This window comes from Vanellus vanellus, assembly GCF_965231255.1.
Source record: "Vanellus vanellus genome assembly, chromosome: 2".
NCBI classification, from domain to species: Eukaryota; Metazoa; Chordata; class Aves; order Charadriiformes; family Charadriidae; genus Vanellus; species Vanellus vanellus.
In genome coordinates this window covers 14,034,881-14,053,714 of record NC_138906.1, presented here as the reverse complement: position 1 = coordinate 14,053,714, position 18,834 = coordinate 14,034,881, and positions in this window count along the sequence as shown.

Sequence of the window (18,834 nt, the reverse complement as noted above, 5' to 3'; positions counted from 1 at the left end):
GTTGCTGTGTTTCCTTATGCAGCTGCTGTGCTCTATATAGGGTTGGCTGCACAGTGTAGTAGATGCAAGAATTCCTGTAGTTAGCTTTGGATCCTGCAGTTTTTTATTTTTTTAATGCATTCTAGGGGGTTATACCATATAATGATGTGAAAAGATTTGTTTTATGGCATTATGAAAGACAAAGCTTGACTTTTGACAGGTTTCAAGAGAACGTCCTGTTTGTCCTGAGTATTTTGGAGAAGCTGAAAAGAACTAATTTAAATAAATATTACGGCTACAAGCAAGAATTTTATAATAATGTATGGACTACATTATTTAAAACAAACTTAAATATAGCTAGGCTTTTTTCATCAATTGTACTTAGTGTATAGAAAAATCAATACTGTTTTCAGGATCCACTTATTTATTGTCTCTCAGCTTGGTGGTTGAAATAGTCTCTAGTAAATTATATGTCCGTTCTTTTCATCCTGCTTAGCAGCATGGCGCTCCAAGCGTGACTACCTGATCAGGTTGCGAGACAAGGTGACGAAGTCATCTCCTGCTCATTCTGGGGTTTACCCTGTTAGTAAATACCTGCTGTGGCCCTGATACGCTAGTGCAGCAAGGTCAAACAGGTGGGTCTGCTGAAGGTCTTCAGCTTTGCATGCTTTCCGTCCTCCAGCCACACCTGGCTGAGCTGTATCAGCCCACTTTCTTAGAGAGAACTCTCTCTGTGTCACTGGTTTGCAAAACTTCCTGTACCCAAGCCATGCTTGTGACACGGGGAATGCTGACAAGGTTTTGGGGGTTTAAAAAGTGGGTACATGGATATCGATACAAAAGGTTATAGCGTTTGGCTTCTGCAAGGGAGTAAACAGATGCTTCCTAGAAAGTTTTCATATTTTTTTTTTAAATAAATCTATTCATGATTTATATCCCTCAGTTAAATTACTTTATCTGTCTCTTTCTCCCAGCTCGCAGGAGGGAAGATCCCAGAGGGTAATAATGCATCTCCCCTGGGATACTCTGGCCCTTGCCATGATAGGGCATGTCTCTGCCTGCTCTCTGCTTCCCCGGGCTGCAGGTGGGTCATTAAAAACTGTCTGGCTGCCCGCTCTTAGGTAGCAGACAGATGAAGGCTCAACAGCCTTTCTTTCTCTTCCTAGATGTCATGATGGGATTGGGGGAAGGAGTGATGTTGCTGGGAGTTGTTAAGAAAAATTTTCAACGCAGACTAACAGTACAAGTTGGCAAGTGTGAAGCTCATCCTCTTCACTTCCCAGTCTGACAATCTCTGATGTCATGCCAGTGGAAACAGATTTCTGTAACGTCAATTGCGTGTAATGTTCAAACTGAGGCTTTTGAATATTTATGATACTTGGCTAGCTAAAAAAGCCTTTATGCGTTTATAGACAGACCTTCAGATATGAAAATCTGAGATCTCCTTAAAAAAGATTGTACAAGGAACTTAATACTACATCCTGTATGATAACTTTCTCTTCACTGAAAGTCAGGACCAATGCCTGAACATCTAGAAATAACATGGAGCCATAGAATGGTTTAGGTCGGAAAGGACCTTGAAGATCATAGAGTTCCAACCCCCGTGCCATAGGCAGGGACACCTCCCACTAAACTAGGTTGCCTGAGGCTTTGAACACCTCCAGGGATGGGGCCTCAAGAACCTCTCTGGGCAACCTGTTCCAGTGCCTTACCACCCTTAAAGTGAAAAATTTCTTCCTAATGTTTAATCTAAACCTGCCCTCTTCCAGTTTAAAGCCATTCCCCCTTATCCTATCGCTACATGCCCTAGTAAAATCACGGAATTGTGGAGTTTTAAGAGTTGGAAGGGACCTCTAGAGATCGTCTAGTCCAACTCCCCTGCCAAAGCAGGATTGGCCAGAGCACATCACTCAGGACTGCATCCAGGCGGGTCTTGGAAATCTCCAGAGAAGGGGACTCCACCACCTCCCTGGGCAGCCTGTGCCAGTGCTCTGTTACCCTCACCATAAAGAAGTGTTTCTGTGTATTTGAATGGAATTTCCTGTGTTCTAACTTCTGCCTGTTGCCCCTCGTCCTGTCACTGGGAACCATTGAGAAGAGCCTGGCTCCATCCTCCTTCAACCCACCCTTGAGATAGTTGTAAGCAATAACAAGGTCTCCCCTCAGCCTTCTTGGAAACAACAGTGTTAGTTATGAATGAGAACTTTTTTCTTATCTCATGTAATAGTTGTGAGCAAAAACAGAGTTCTGATTTTTGTGTGGGTTTTGTTTGGTTTCTTTTTGTTTGTTTGTTTATTTTACTGTAGGTCATTATCTACTTTGGTGGAAGCACAAAGAAATAAATGCAGAGTAACATGCTGTAGCATGCTGGCTGATATATGGAAGAGTCCATGTTAGTGCTGGCCTTTTGAAGTACTGAAAAACTGTTCAGCTATATGATCTGTAACTGAAGCCTCTGTCTTATTGCCTGTCAAATTCTGTGGGGCCAATGGTCAGGCTGCAGCTCAAACATGGCTTATTTCAGAAGTTCAGCGCTTGGTAAGAAAATTAATTCTTGGTGTTATGTTTAGACAGGTTTTTTAAATATTTCTCCTGCTGATCCTTCTTTCCATGCCTCTAACCTTTTTGCCAGTGGCACTGTTGGGCTCATGACTCCCCTCTGTGGCTCAAGTCCCACAACAGAAACTTTTTTTAAGGCCCGTGGTAATGCTGTGGCTTCATATTGCAATCCTTTATTTTGGGAACCAGAAGGTTAAAGTCTTTAGGCTGTTGTAGTTTTGCTGACTTGCTCCAGCTAAGGATCTAGCCTTTAGTTCATATAATCGTGTGTCATCTGGGTACTTATCTCCATGTATTCCTGTGTTGCCTTCAGGTCTCTGCTTGGCAGGGCGCTACAGTTCCCTTCCTAATGTAAGCCACCTACAAAGCAAAGGCTTCAATGTCAAGGTGTTAACAGTGGTTAATTTGCCCTAAAGTTCACCACATTCATGCACCACTTGACTTGAAATGAAGTTATTTGGCGTTGTTAACTAGGAGTTTTTCTGCTCTGCAGTCAGCTTTCCATTAAGGTGCTGACATCACTGAGCAGTTTTAATTCTGACTCCTCCATCCACTGCCCTTTCTGTGTCACTTTGCGCTTCCCGTGTTGCTGCATAGCACTGGAGCTCTAAAGGGAGGTTCATACAGTTCCTTTCTTCAAGAGAAGGATCTTTGGATGCATATGTGTGTAAGACAGGGTTGACACAAACAAAGGCAAAGGCCCTCCCTAAAGCCATGGCCTCCACATCCAGAAGAAACAGAGATGAACTTCCCGTGGGGCACGTGTTTGTGCTTTCAGGAGTAACATACTTTGAAGTGATGCTACTGGTGCCAAATCATCACAGGTAATGTAAAAACCTCAGTAACATCTCTTCGTAGACTCAGATGGTCATCCGAGAAGGAGATTTTTCTCTGCAGTCAAGCACCATACCTTCAATATTGTGGAGTCTACTCATACTTGTACTGGCCTCATTCTTAAGAAAACCTGGTTATACTGTACAGCTGTATTGGAGAGAGGAATATCAGTCTCGATTTTTTTTTTTTTTTATTTTATTATTTTTATTTTTTCCTGTGACTTTCTTTTCTACCCTCTACCCACAAATTTTCAGCAGTATAGGAGTTAAATATCACGTGTTGCACAATAGACATGTATGGCAGGGTATAGGAAGTAAAGAAAAAAAAAATCAATAGAACTGATACAGTAATGTACTCCAAGTTTATTAAGGTTGAGTTCTCTTGAGGTAAATGGCTCAAATCAGATTATCAAGATGTTTCCGAGTACATAGACATAACATTATAGAAAAGGAACTGTAAGCTAGTTCAGCCCCTTTTAGCATATGCATTTAAAGGCAAACAGGATCTCTCGGGGACTCCCTGAACACTTACTCTTTTCCCCCAACTCTTGTAGCAACTACAGAAACACCATCCTGGTCAAGAGAAATGCTGTGCGTCCTCCTGGTTTGCCAATTGCTTTTATGAGCAGCTCCTCCCTTGTCACCTGGAGGCTTGCCTCTGGCGAAGTAACAACCACCATTTTAAGAAGAGCCTGAAGAGCTGCGCATGCAGTGATGAAAAGATACCTCCTTCCCCTACCTGTCCGTGCTTCTGAAAGCAGCCCGGCGAGCTAAATTGCAACTATTGCTGTCTCCTCGCTTGCCTGTTCCTTATCTGCCTCTTAACTCTTGTGCTATTTTTCCTTTGAACTAATTTTGCATATCAAATGTTTCATTGAAGCCCAGCGAGATTAGATCTACTCCGCTCCCCCTCCCCTCCTCCATGAAATCGGTTGGTCTATCTCAGGTTTGTGGCTAGGAACGGTGGCGTACTGCTTTGCTTTCCTTTTGCAGTTACAAATTCACTGCTTACTTCAGCTCTGAAACATCTGGCTGAAGGACCAGCTGACTTAGTTTGTCAAACTCCCAGAAAGCTTCACTTTTTTTTTTTTTTTTCCTCACCCCCCAGAAAGAGTTATGTGCCAGTTAAGTGAGCTGAACTGCTTTACTAATTGATGAGAGGCGTTTCAGTGCCAGTGCAAGGCAGAGTGAGGCATTGCTCAGCCCAAGTGAGTGGTGAAAAGTGCTCCTCATGCTGGCAGCTGTTAGAAAACAATCGGGTTAATTCTTAGCAAACCCATATTATGTTTTACTCTGCTTTCAGTTTGTCTTGGTCTGTAATTTGTTTTTCAAAACGTTTTTCTACTCTACGGTTTTATTCCTTGTTTTCAGAGTTGCCTAATGCATTTCTCCCTGTGTTTTTTAGATATCTGTACACCATTTACTCTTCTCCAACTGTTTGCTTTTTGATGCACGAGATGTGTTTAAAACCAATATCATACTTGACCAGTAGCATGTAATATTCCTATTCTGGAATCCAGGATGGAAATTATCCCTCTTCCACTTGAAGCATATTGACCTCTGAATTTTGCTTTCACCTTAAACATCATAACTCTGACTCCAGTTGGATGTCCTGCCCTGACCTGTACTCTTCACAGCATCGCTCTAGTCGCAAACGTAAAAATCACAGCAGTCGTCAGGAAACTCTGAAAAATGAAGCTGAACTGCAGCATATTGCACCAGGGAGTATTGCTTTCAAAAAGGTACCTTTTTAATCTGAACAAGTGTCGTGGTTTAGGCCAAATCCACCACTGGGGACCCGAGGGACCCCAGACGGGACCGACAGATGCTCCCCTCTACAAAGAGAGAGTTAATTTCAGTTGTTAGAAGAGGCCCAGCTAAGAAGCGAAGTTACTGAACAAAATTGGTTCTGTTTTACCTCAAACCAGGACAACAAGAACAAAGTTCTCTGGAAGAAGTGACTAAGGAAGGTAGTGATGATTACCAACAGGATAAACGCAGCTTAGTTTAAATGCTTGTCCTTTGAACAGACTAGAAGACAGATTTAGCGTGTTTGCGTAGTCGTGGCACAGGTTCACAGCAACCAGGTCCCTGAAGACATTCTCTGCTCGTGGGGAAAGTCATTAATGCAGTGGCATTACCCCTTCGAGTTAGGAGTGCTATGAACTTCCATCCAGTTTCCAAAAGGTCCTGCAGAACTGCTGGAAATGCTCCACCAACTGGGGTGAAATGGAAGTCAACACCAGAAATATTTAAGCAATTTTTAGTTTCAAAAGGTTTGGTTGTTTGTTTGTTTTTTAAATATTCCTCATGGCTAAGGGAAAATGGAATTCAAAAGCTATTTACGTTAACGAGAAAACACTGTACCTGTAAGTCAACATTTAAACTTTATCTCAAAATGCAAAATACATAAAATCAAGCTGAATTTGGTGTATCAGAGATATGTTGGCCTCCTCTACTAGGATCTGTATGTGCGGACCTCATTTGAGGTAAGTTATGAAATTAGGGTTGTTTTTTTCCGGAGAAAAGCAAAAATGAAAAAAGTTCTTGGTGAGAAATCGAATAGACCTGACACCAGTAATTTTTGTTTTTTTTATACCCTTTATCTGGGATTTGCCTTCACAAGTAAAAACTAGGACCTTCTTTTAGCATGAGGAGAGTTAACAAAGTCCAAAGCTCTCAATTTTGCAGTAAGGTGAAGTTTTAGAAAATCCTTTTAATTTTCTAGACAAAGCCTGAGAGAATCTTATCTTGAAATCTCAGTGAATTTATGCCGACTTTATGTTTTTGGGGAGGAAAAGGTGTGGTTTTTTTTTTTTTCTTCTTGCCTTGCATACAAAAAAAGGGCAAATTAAAACTTAAAGATTCAAATTAAACTCTCACACTTTTTAAATATGAAGTGATTGCATTTAAGATCTTCCCATCACTGTGACAAAAGGTAAGGTCATATCTCTATTCTCTTTCTTTCCTCTCTCTGAAACCCTGCTATAAATACAGAATTCCACTCCTCATTCTGCCTTATTGGGGAAGACTGACATATGTCATCCAGGTACTGGATGCCAATCTGCTGGTCTATCTGAGACCCTTAACCATGAGTGGGAGCAAGATCAAATAACTGCCAAATCCTAACATGTTAAGTCCTAGCAAGAACCTGAAAAGTTATCTTATCTTTTCTTTTTTCTTTTTTTTTTTTTTTTTGGTGGTGTGGGTTATTTTTTTTGTTGTTTGTTTTCTTTTGGGTTTTGTTTGTTTGTTTGTTTTTTTTGTGGTGTGTTTTTTGGTTGTAGTGAGAATCTTTGCAAAGTGTCTTCATGTAAATTCACCAGATCCTAACATTAATGAATTTTAAAGTTTTCTTGTTGTGCTTATCAAACATGTATTTAATTTATTTACATTCCAATGATAGTCTTCCTACAAAAGGAAATATGGAATTTATTGAGTATTTTGCTGTAGTTTGTTTTCCTTACTCATCCATAGTCTGAATCATAGAATTTAATTACTTGAAGTTTTTCTTCAAAAGGAAGACATTTTTGCAACTGCACAGAAACTTATTAGACATATTCTTTTTAATCTATTCTTTGTTCAATACCAAACTAATTTTTTTTAATTTCTGAAAACAAATTAAGAAGAAAGAAGGATTCTTTGAAAGACATATTTTAAAAGGAAGAGTGGGGGTTTATTTTTTAAAAGCTTTAAAATAAAATTAAAAAAAAAAACACACTTATCTCTGAAACAAAATTACTTTCTAATTAGCTTTATAATATGATGCTCTACAGCAGCAGGTACTAAACTGCTCGCAGTCAGACATTGCTTTGGTTACACTAGTGATCCCCAATACTGGACTAAAAAAATATGTGGGGCTCATGAGCCTTTTATAAGCAAAGTTGGACAACCACAGTAATATTTTCTGTTTCCAAGAAGAGTGACATTTTCCCCCTATTTTCTCCGCAACGAGTCTTAGAAAGGTTAACCTATAAGGAGCTATAATATATTCTCTTTTGCCTTGTGTGGCATGAAAAGTTTTCTTTAGTCAAGGAAACATAAAAGTTATTCCCTTTTTACCCATAGCTCTCTGTCAGCTGTTCTTTCTTCTTGGTTCATTCCTAGGTATTGGCCTCTGAAGTCATTTAGAGCAGAAACTTTAAGCTTTGTGCATTACTTAAACCAAAGTTTGAGTTAATCCTAATTCACCTTTTCAGGTGTATGGAAAGGCTTTATTCCATACAGGGCTGCATAATCCAGGACATGCTAATGCTCACTTTTAATATAGATTCTATCCTCTCATTTAAGCTCTCTTAAGATAGAGAGAAACTCTACCCTATGATGTAATAGTATCTTTTGTTTCCTCCTATTACTTGTTGGGAAATTGAGGTATGGAAGTTGTGCATTTTATTATGGAAATTTGGAGGACAATTGAAGATAAATTGTTTAATTAAGTGTATACATACTATGCAAAGCACAGATGGAGGAAACGATTTATTTTTTTTGTTTGTTCTACCTTGCTATCTCATTTACCAAATGATTTCAAGGGAAGCTTTTTCTTCTCCATCATCTAATTTTTCCATGCTTTACATGCATCAGTACTCTAGTGATGCAGTTATAGAGTACTACTGCTGATTGTATGAGTGGGAGGAAAAAAAATAAAACAAACCAACAACAAATGGTAGCCCTTAACTGAATGCAACAGCAGTTTTCTGAGACCATAACAGTCACTGGTAGTTGCTCTGTGAAATATCTTAAAAACTTTCATTTCCGGGATTGCTTTGGTTGTTGAAATATTTTTGCTGAATGAGATGCTTGAATAAATTACCACATTTGTAATTTCTTAATTCAAGAACAGACTTCCCTTTGCCTTTGTGTTGCCAAGCAAGGTACAGCTTGTCCAGAGGAGGAAGGAATGAGCCATGCATATTGCCCCATGTTACTGCCACAGTGTGAGAAGGCAATGACTGTTTTCTTTCTCCACTGTAGAAAAAATGATGTCAAAAGGAATGACTGTGTGCCTTATGTTATGTGAGATCCAGGAATTCATTCTGCTTCCCACCTATACGTAAAGAAAAAGAAATGAATGAATGGCAGGGTATGGATGGTCTTCAGAAGATGCCATACTGAAAATTTTTGATGCTGAAACCCTTTTCTAGGCTCACCCATGGGCCATCTCGATCCTTAGAAACCACTATGAGTTATTTGGTCTGGGAGTCCTTTGCTGTGATCACAGAAGAACTTGAATCTGCAGCAGAGGCTTATCAAGGTCTGAGACCAGAAGTACCACCTCTGCTCTTCCTTGCTACTTGGTGGGATAGCTCTTTGGAGAAGCAACAAGCTCAAATTGGGATTACACAGAGGAAATATTAGGACAGCAAAAGCAAAGGTAAACTAATGCACACTGAGAAGAAGAAACATTGGTTCTTATAGAAAGTGGGGAACAGCAAAGATAGCTTTGTTCATCATGGTGTAAAAAATTATGCAATCAAGATGAGGACTTTCTTTGGGGAACAGAAAAAGGTGAGGAGTGAGAGAGTGGGAAAACCTAGGTGAAGACAGAATAAAGGGAAATCTTACTGTCTCCTGATGGTCCACCAGAGAATACTTGTGTGGTATGCCATAGGAAACACAGGTCAGGCTGCAGGAGAGACCATGGGTGTGGGACATCCAAACAGCACCTTCCATAGAGAATCTTGTCACCAGGTATCAGCAGAGTTCAAAGTCGAACATATAACACACTTTGCAGTTCAACAAACCAAAATGTTTGTTTCATCTGAACTGAGACTATTTTCCCGCCCTTGAAGTATCAATGCATTTTGATGGAAACTGTGTTTTCCTTTTAAAATCACTTTGAAAGAAAACTCCTTGCCAAGTCAAATACTATATATATTTGAGCAGGAAATTACTTTCTCGGGGGGAGGGGGGGGGGGGCAAGTTAAAAAATATTTTACAGTCCTTCATTTTAACATGTCCCTGGCAGCATGTGGCATGCTGTTATATGACTTAGATCATAACTGTAAACAAGTGACAACTCTGCTTGTCAAGATAGAGAGGGTAATATTCATCTGAGACCTTAGAAGTCTAGTCAATGGTCAATGTAATCAATGTTACCAGTACTGTTGAGAAGATGGCCAAAATAGGTTGGATACTTATACCCTATTTCTTCCCTTCATATGAAAAGGTTTTCAGTTGATTTACTCCACTTAGTGGTGGAAGAAAGTGATATTTAATTTGATGAAATGTCTCTTTTCTTTTTAATTGTTTGCTTTATGCTCCGAAAAGTTAAGTTTCCACAAGTCAAAATCTGAGATACCAAAGTACTGCTAACCCCATGTTAACGTGCCATCAAAATAAGAACACTCCTTGGGCTCTGCAGCTACCCCGTGGCTTCCCGGGTGCCAGATGTGTACTTTGTTCCACACGGTGCCTGTTTAAAGCCTGTCCTAGCTCTTCCAGACTGAAACGTTTTCTCCATCGCAGGGGGTGAGATGACCTGTTGGCACTCACTGCTGAAAGCGTTCGCATGTAGTGTTACAGAGTTGGAAGCCAAGCCCTAATTTTACTGGGGATCCTCACCGCCTGCGGTCCTGGCTGCCCTGTGAATCCAGTGCTGCGTCTGCTGTGCAGGCTGCTCCGCCTTGGGATAAAGTGCTTCCAAACAGCCCCTTCAGGGCCTTCAAGGACTATTGGCATAGATTCATATTGCTGTGCAATTTTTCTTTTCCTAGTGTTTATATGTGTCCGTATGTTTAGCTTGGGATCTTACTGAAAGAAAATAGATTGACTGAAAGCATTCATAACCATAGCATGTGCTGTTCATACATATATGTATGTGTATACACGTACAAAAAGTATACTTAGTACTGTATTACTCTGGTACAGTACAGATTAACTTGTTGTTGCTTTTTTTTAAATGTCATCCACAAACAGAAATGTACCAGATGCTGTTGTGAAATGATCTTAGGTTTACAGTATTCAAATTATGCTGCAGAAAAAGGAAGAAATATTTGAGACCTACTGAACATTTTGTGCCTAATTCTTCTTTCTTAAACCTTCCTTATTGCACAAGTAACCACAGAGTATTTGCTGCTACAGCCGTTTCTCATGCATGATGTAATTGTTTTATTAAGCGTTATTTGTTTGCATAGATCAGATTCCGTTATTATGTGGATGCTCATTAAAACATGCCCTACGTCGCTTTGAGGCTGGGAATTCCAAAAGTTCATAGCATTGGTTTAACTCTGCATCAGTGACCTAAATGGTAAAGCCTCCCATTGGCTCCCTTGCCGTGTTTATAAACAGTTTATAGCACTGTGCGTAGACAAAGATAGTTACGTTAACACTAAGGACAAGCATAACCAGCTAGTACGGTTTTGACAAAAAAATATATAAAAAATGTAGATGCAACAAAGAAATGTCATTGAGTATTTGTGACACATTTATAACAAAAAAAAAAAAATAGCAAAATGTTAATTTTAGGTAAAGTACAACATCCTTGCAAAACTTAAAACTTTTTCTTTTCTTGAATAGTGGCCAAATACAATTTGGTCACAACTACTTTGTGCAGTTTTAAGATGGCTGGTGATGTCTAGAGTCACGCTAATTAAAATACACCACTTTCAAATGACAGTCAATTGCTCATTGTAGAGAAATCCTGATCGCATGCTACCACGCTGCCACGGTTTGACAGGCACAGTATTTATAGGCTGTGAAGAAGAAAATGTGCCCAGGACAGAGCAAATAATGCTATCTGTGGCCCCGTCTTAATGCTTCTGGACTGCTGAATAGTCACATGCACTTGCATGAAGTGCGTTAGCGTGGTTAGCATGCTTGTTAGTCAGCATTAAGAAGGCTGTCATGTGAATCTAATTTTGTTGAGATTGTATGAAAATACTGATTTGCCTGTCAAGAAAGAACTTTAAAAATCTGTCAGAGGAAACGGATGAGGAAACACTATAATGTATACAAACTAAGTGTAAAAAGGCAGATCTTGACCTTTTACTCATCTGGGTTTTTTTTTTTCGAAGTATAAGCAAAGGTTACCCAATGGCATTCACAAGCAGTTAACAGAAATACTTTTTCACTCAGCTCACAGTTTCCCCATGGAAGTCATCGCTGCAGCCAACGGTGGATTGTAAGTGGGACTGCAGAAAGTGTTGCATCTTTTTACGTACAGCAAAAATATCTACATGATTAAATGTATCTGGGGACATATTTCCATATCATTCAGACAACAAATCAAATTATACTGATCGCATCTTTTGTGGATGGTTTATTCCCTACCTGCTGTTGATGGATGGCTTGTATCGTATTCTCTTAAGCTTTCTTGTCCTTTTCCAACTGTAACATACATCCCTTTCAGTCTGACAGCCACAGTGAAATGCAGTTAAAATTTGTCAGGTTTGCTCTCCTACCTGCTCCTATGAATTCCTTCTTTTTCCACTAACAAATGAAAAAGCTTCTGGGAACTGCTGGCGTGGGACCTGCTATAGCTGTTGTTCCCAAGCCGTAAAGGAAGTCTGTCAGATGAGGTACGAGTTTATTAACAGTGAGGGGCAATGTGTTTCCGTGGCTCGGTGATGCGGTCGCTTGGCTCCGCTGGCTCCAGGGTGGTGTGAAGATGCACTGAGGGCGCTCAGCTGCAAAAATGCCAAGAACCCTCCTCCAGAGCCCCTCTCACCTGCTGCTCATTGCAGTAGATATGGGATGAGCTAGGACACGAGCCTCAGAAATTCTGAGACTTCTGTGTTCTTCTTTGCCGTATGTTTGTTAGCAAGATGGGTCTAGAAAACCATGGCTGGAGAAACCAAAATTTGATTTTAATGACATATAAAACAAGTTCCTGAAGTAGCTTGCTATCTTTTGAGATTTATATTCTGATCTCTGGTCTGATTTTCTTTAACAGGCAGCTTTTCCTCCCCCTCCCTAGCGGCTTTTCATTCACAAACACAAAAAATCTTTGTGCTTATCATCTCTCAATTGGTGTAAGATGCCTCGTGTATCCAAACTGGTGTACTGACAAGGTTCAATATCTATTGTACAACTTTGATATTTCAGCAGTCCCGTTAAGGACCTTTCATGATGCGGTACAGCACAGGCTGAATGTCAAACCATCATAAGTGCATAAAACTACACGTGCAAAGAAAGGTGCTTCCCAATCTTAGAAAACTTCAAACAACATGGCAGGCATTAAGCTGATGGCGCAGGGCTGAGTGGGATGGACAAGCAAAGAAAAGCCTTGGAAAAAGGACACCCTCTCTCCTTATGAGTTTGTGGTTCGTGTCACTACAGGTTCTGTCAGTATGGTCTATAGTCCTGGAAGGGTGAGGTGAGACTGACGTGCTGAACCAACTACTTTCCAGGTGCTTCTCTGCTTAATGAAATCCACGTGTCCAGTCAGATGTCTGGACTCTTCACTGATGCATGGAGATAAATAGTTGTTCTAAGGACCTAAAAATGGCATGGAAAGCTAAGTAGAAACCACATAAACAGCCCTCTAGGAAATACTTAGGAGCAAAATACAGCCATGGAGTCCTGCAGGCTAATTTGTGCCAGGGCTCTGCCTCAGTACAAGAAAACTCTGCTTAAAAAAAAATAAATAGGAACTCTCGAGGAAAAATAGCTCACTTAAACTGAGAGCCATAGCACTCTGAAATGAGAGCATGCTGATAAAGTGATGTTGCATTTCCTAGTGGGTTCAGATGAATAACCAGTCAATCAATCATGCCTGGCTGTTTTCTAAATTTGTAATGTATCTGACTTGAGTTCTTTACCCATAGAATACAATTTTCTATTTCTCTGTCTGGTCCGATAATAGCTGATGTGATAGACACGTATTCTGCTTGGATAAAACGAAGGGGGAGAGTTGCAGGAAGACATTTGAAACCAATTTTTAGTAAAAAGTAGCAAGTAAGACTATTCTGGCTAATTGCATGGTGACAGCTTTGTCAAAGAATTAATGTCTATTGGTTGAAGGACACATTAGAAGCCTTACACTCTCGAGTCTGCACTGACCTGCTTTACAGTCTTGGACGAGTCATTCGTTTCCCTTTGGCTTTACCATCATTCCGCCAGCTAACTCTAGAAATGTAGGAACGTAAACCTTTTCTTTTGGTCCATTTGGGTGTTTAAGGGGCTTGGCTGTTTTAATTGTGATTTTCCTCTTTGAGGGAATGCATATTAGTATTGCATAACCTTATTAAAAAAAAAATAGTTGGCATTATGTTTGGAGGGTGTTGTGACTGAACAATTTGTCTGGTGTACTGAAACTTTAAGGTCCTTGAACCTGTTAGATTTTCCTTCCCGTTATACTGATTTTTTTTTAATGATACTGAAAAATATACTGAGGGCATTTGTTCAGAGATTTCCTTGCTTAGGGTATGGTCTTTATTAATTGCTCCCTGACAACTTTGTCTCCATTATTAATTTTTGTTTTTATTCAGACTTTTGGTTTCCATGATACCTCATCACTCCTCAACTGTCTCTGCTCCTTTGGTTTGCGTACTGTGCCTGGTCATATGACAACTATAGCTTGTTTGTAACTATACTGTCTGGAATGAGTCTCCCCTTATGGTCTGCCTGAATTCTGGTCTCTTTCCAGGCTGGAGAAGGCCTTTTGTCTTCTTTCAGTGCATTTCTTGTTTTGCATGTGGAGTCCAGCAGTTGTATTTCCTTATATTTTGTTAATTCTTTTCCTGAAAATTCTTTCCAATGCACTCTGATGTTACTTCTTATTTATCGAATATCTTCAGTCATTCCCATTTAACTTCCTTTTTTCTCCATTAAACTGATGCAGAAAACCCAACGTGCTTTTTCTCATGTCACAGAATGGCCAATCTAATGCTTTCAAGTATCCAAAGGTTGTCTGCAGCAGCTGATCTTACCTTGGAAAGTTGAAAACAGGAGATGGTATCTCCCCTAATCTTTTATTCTCGTGGAGCTGTGTCTTGCAAACCTCTCTGGACAGTCCATAATCCAGGAATACTGTGTGGAAGAATATTACACACACAAAGTTGTAAATCACACTGGCAGCTTCTGCTGCTTTTTTGCTTAGTGCTGGAGCCTGTCTCAAATAAGACCGGTAAAATCTAATGAGTCATTTACTAATTCAAGATAAGAGAAGGATCTGGCTTCAGAAAATTCAGACACCTTTGTAGCAAAAGGTATGGTATGACTCCACCCAACTAAAATAAATATGTTGCACCCAATACCTCTTTTATTTTTCCTCCACATTTTTTTGTCAGACATGAACTATGTGCCATTATTTGGCTGCACTATCAGTCTCAGAAGCCTCAGCTTTTTATCAATCATGAAAACTTGTGATACCTAGTTCTCTAAAATTGGGCGGTCATTTTCTTTCCCATGGCATGAAATATTCTACAGTCCTTTTATTCTGGGCTGGTAAAATCTGTCGCTTTCTTAGAGCGTTCTGTTTTGTCTGTACTCCTACTCAGAGGTATTTCACTAGCTTATCTCCTTTTATTATTGTTTAAGGGGAGAAAGTGTTTCCAGTTGCCAGTTGATAAAATAAGAAGTGAATGGCAGCAACCTACAATTTTATGAAAGAATCTGGTTTTAAAATTTAAATGTAGCTGGCGTCACTTATCTTCGTATAGCTTCTGCCTATGTGGAAAAAAAAAATCTCTCTTTTTATAACTGCTTGTCAGCTGAATAATAGAATGGGGGGAGCCAACTTGAAAGACATGGCTGATTGGTGCGATTGAAAAGGGCTTTACAATTAGAGTTCTGGCAGAACACAAAAAAGAAATTGTCTGGCCATGAAGAACGGAGCCTACTTTAGAATTCCCTTTTCTCAGCCAGATAGCATGCATCACTGTTCATGCATTCTCTTGACATTGAATAGAGGACTTCAGAACTACCACCCCAAATTATCCCTTACTGTTTGGTTCTATTTGTGATATTTGTTTGGGGGAGGAAAAAAAAAAAAAATCTCTATTACTGACTGTAATGGCATGTGGCTAAATTCCATTCCATTTATGCACTTAATCTCTTAAGCTCGTTGCCCCTCCCCCCTCCTCGATATTGCAACACACATTTTACTTTGATTAACTCTTTTTAGATGATGGGAAAAAACAAGATTCTTCTCTTATTCTCATCTTCCCTCCCTTCCCTTCATTTTACTTCCTTTTTTTAGTATCCCCCCCCCCCCAATGGTTGTGTGTGTGAATCGAAAGAGGAAGGAAGCCCTTGCAGGTGTGTTTTGGATTACAGCGACGGAACAATAGGGCAGCCTTCAATTAACTCCATACCTATTCACAGGGAATATTTGTTCCCTTGTCTCCAGTGTTATTTAATATTTGAAACCATCGCCTACTACACAATGTACCTGGAGATGAGAATAGGCTTTCAATACCATTTGAACTCTTCTATGCCACACAATTAATGCACCAGATTTTATTTATTCTTAAATACTGATTCATACGCGTGTCTCCAGGCACAAAGGAATAACAGAATACGTACAACGAGGAGGTGTGTTTCACTGCCTTGAAGACAGTAGTGGGGGAGGGAGGAAGGATGTTGGTAATGGCATGCATTTGACTCCTTCTTGCATGTAAAATCAACATGCTAAATATTTATTTTATATTTCCATAAATCTTGCAGATTTAAAAGCATCCCTGTCAAGGTAGCTTTCATCATTTTTACACTATATGTTTTTAAATGGCTGTTATATATAACAACCACTGAAAGCTTAACAGTGACATTTCTTTCTGACTGAAATACTTGCTGTTTGTAGTTACAGAGCTGCTCATTAGGGCTATTTTTATCCTTTCTTTTAAAGAAGTACGGGAGAGTGTGAAGCTTCCGAATCAGCAGCAGAAGAAGGGGAAGGGAAGGGTCAGTCTTAGTTCTGTTCTTCCCTTTTTGCCTCTACCAAATATGTTTTATGCAGAAAATTCATATTCCAACACAGGTTTGTTTTTTGTTTTTTTTTTTTTTAAAGGAACAAAATTATGGATTACACTGGCAAAACCTCAGTGTTTTTGTTAAAGGTAGTGTCCCAGAATTTACAAGCAACATCTTAATTTGGAGCAAGGGGAAACAGATATTTAAAGACTGGGGGGTGATGAAAAATAAAAATTATCCTATGAGAGAGAGAATGTATTTTTTTTTAAACAGCTCTCCTCATGAATTCTCATGACTTGCTGCAGCCCTTTAAGAGAGTGTGAGATGGCTGGCATTGTTGGCTACATTCCCTGATCCTAACATTTCCTACGCGGCAAGGCTGCGAGAGAGGTGTACCAGTACTTGAATATTCAGATTATGCTATGGATCTTTTGTGGAAAGCCTTAAAGCTCAGCATAATTTGAGGACAAGTCTGTATTGTGAATTGTGGCAAACATCAAGACAGATTCATCTTTTACAGTTTTGAACTGGGGACAACATAATTTATCTGACAGGAGCCTCATGGAGAAAGGTGTCTTATTATGGAGGTGGTTTAGCCTTGCTCCAGTGTCACGTTGAAGGCTTTACCAATAAACATGGCTATATATGAGTTAATAAATGAGAAAAAAGTAATTTGAACTCGGGAGACAAAGGTGACTCAAGTATTTTGTAGCTAACTTATTTGCACTTGTGTTGTTGCTTCAGATCCTGGTGAGGCTTAACTGAGGTAACCTGTTGGGCCATCTGTTCTTGTACAGACCTTAGTTTTATTTTTCTATCACAATAGGTGAAATCAGCCTAAGACCAACTTCTAGGCCAGCTAAAAAGATGTAACTTTAATTAGCTGGTGCCAGCGTTCTTTAATGCATCACCTTTATGTTGTTCAACCCAAAGTAGCTCTGCACCAGACTTGCAAAAATTTGATCCCAGGAGGTTTACTCTGAGGTCTGGATATTCACTCCTCGCTTCCCCCTCCTTCCTCCTTCAAATCTAGGTCACCCAAAGTGACAGAAATGCAGGCAACTGGAATCGCTACCCACTTTGCAAACTTGGGCCCGAGTGTGTAATGAAGGATGATTGTGCTACCTGGCGTGAGCAAGGGAATTTATCGCAGTGATATGTTATTCTCCTTGGTGCGCAGCTGGGATTTCTTTGACTCACTTCAAATTCTGAGTGCTTCCTATTGCTCCGTGCACTGTCGCTGGGCTGCCTTCACCTTTTCAAGCATGTTTTCTTAATGCAATAGTCTTGTAAAGAAATTATCCCCCATGAAAGTGGAGAAACAGGTAGGTGCAATAACAAATGAAAATCCAAAGGCAAGTCTAAATCTTCATTCAGACTCAACATGAAAGTGACCTTTGCTCTGATCTGGAAGACCGTGTCTCTTATCTGTAAATGGTATTTCTGTGAAGGACGAGGGTGCTGTTTAACTGTATAAAGGTTTTCACTTAACAGTACCACTTTTATGCTGGAGCTCATAGCAAATTTTAATCCTTCTGCAAAGCTTTAAATCCTTTCCCTCCTATGTAAATTTCTGCACAATTTAAGCTTTCCTTCCATGGGCAGAATTCATTTTTCTCTGTTTGTGAATCAGAAATAGTATTTCAGGGACCTTGAGAGGTCAGCTAGTCCAATTTCTCCCCCAGCTCAAGCTCAGCTCCTGACAGTGTTTTTGAATTTTTAAAAAACATCAAATAATGGAGAGACTGTAGTTTTCTTAGGAAATCTATTTATCAAACTATCCTTAAAACTATAAAGTATTTTTTTTAACGTCGCCTTCAAATTGCAGTTGACATCTGTGTGGCGGTACCTCCTCAAACATGCTCAGCAGGGGTGAGATCCTCCTAGGTCTCATAAGGGAAAGCCACAGCTCCACGGGGGCACTCATCTATCCTGTTCGTCACAATGGAGGGCCCACTCTGAAGGTTGAGTGGGTGGTCAGTTAAGTGTCAAAGCTGTTAATGACTTCAGTTCCACCCCTTTGGGCAGGAGCATCACGCTAAGATATTTATCTTTGGTTGTTAGGTGCTGGTGAGGAATGGGGTATGAAATAGGCGGCAGTGAAGTTGGCCTTTCTCCCACCTACTAATGTTTCGTGTCAAACTTCACCTGAGGAGCTGTTTTCATTTTCATCCTTGGAAAATGAATGAAATAATTCTGTGTCAACAAACAAATGTGATTTGGTATATTTATTAGTAGACTCTTAAGATGCGGGGCAACACCATTTTTTGTGTGTGTACAAATAAATCCACTTTGTCCCCATAATGCAAATAACTATTAATTACCATCATAATCAAAGGAAGTGAGATTCTTATTTTCTCTGAAATGATTTATCCTTCTCAGTTCCAGGCACAGAGCAGTTTCTGATAAATAATTTAGGCTATTTATGTATCCTCCAAGTTTTGATCTCCTCTTCACAGATTCCTCTTCAACATCTTTGGGAAAGTTGTGGGGTTTTCTCTATCACTACACAGAGAACAGGTCAGACAACTGATCATATGAACATTAAGAGAAGTGGAAGGAAAGAATGGAAGTTCTTCCTCATTGTTTTAATTTCTCACTAAAAAACACTTCT